We start from the raw sequence: 519 nt of genomic DNA, 5'->3' as shown, positions 1-519 counted from the left end.
CCTGGGCACTGCCAGGGCAGCCGGACATGGCCCAGGACAGCCGGAGTGACCCCTGGGCACTGCCAGGACAGCTGGAGTGACCCCTGAGCACTGCCAGGACAGCCAGAGTGACCCCTGGGCACTGCCAGGACAGCCAGACATGGCCCCTGGGCACTGCCAGGACAGCCGGACATGGCCCAGGACAGCCGGACACAACCCCTGGTCACTCCCATGCTGGTCAGAGATGACCCCTGGTCACTCCCAGGCCAGCTGGACACTCTCTCCAGCCGCTCTGGAAGATCCAGAGGGATCTCCCGGAATTCCTTGGAAAACGCCAGGGATGGGGATCCAGCCCTCCCCGAGCCCCTTCTGACACTTCCCAACCCTTTTCCCATGGAAGAATCATCCCGAATTTCCAGCCCTGGCTCAGCTGAGGCTGTTCCCTCTTGTCCTGCCCCATTCCCTGGGCTCAGACCCCAAATCCCCCCAGGATCAGACCCCAAATCCCCCAGGATCAGACCCCAAATCCCCCCAGGACCA

The 519-nt window shown here is 63.6% G+C and overlaps 1 protein-coding gene across 1 annotated transcript in view; it reads right to left on the bottom strand.

The window, feature by feature from the left end:
• Positions 1–519, bottom strand: part of LOC102035659 (ETS translocation variant 3-like protein) — a gene marked incomplete at its 5' end in the record, with an annotated part of 19,705 nt that overhangs the window by 4,271 nt on the left and 14,915 nt on the right. The window lies entirely within an intron of this gene.

The sequence above is a fragment of the Geospiza fortis genome, unplaced genomic scaffold (assembly GCF_000277835.1).
Source record: "Geospiza fortis unplaced genomic scaffold, GeoFor_1.0 scaffold1873, whole genome shotgun sequence".
NCBI classification, from domain to species: Eukaryota; Metazoa; Chordata; class Aves; order Passeriformes; family Thraupidae; genus Geospiza; species Geospiza fortis.
This window is presented reverse-complemented; position numbering and strand designations above follow the sequence as displayed.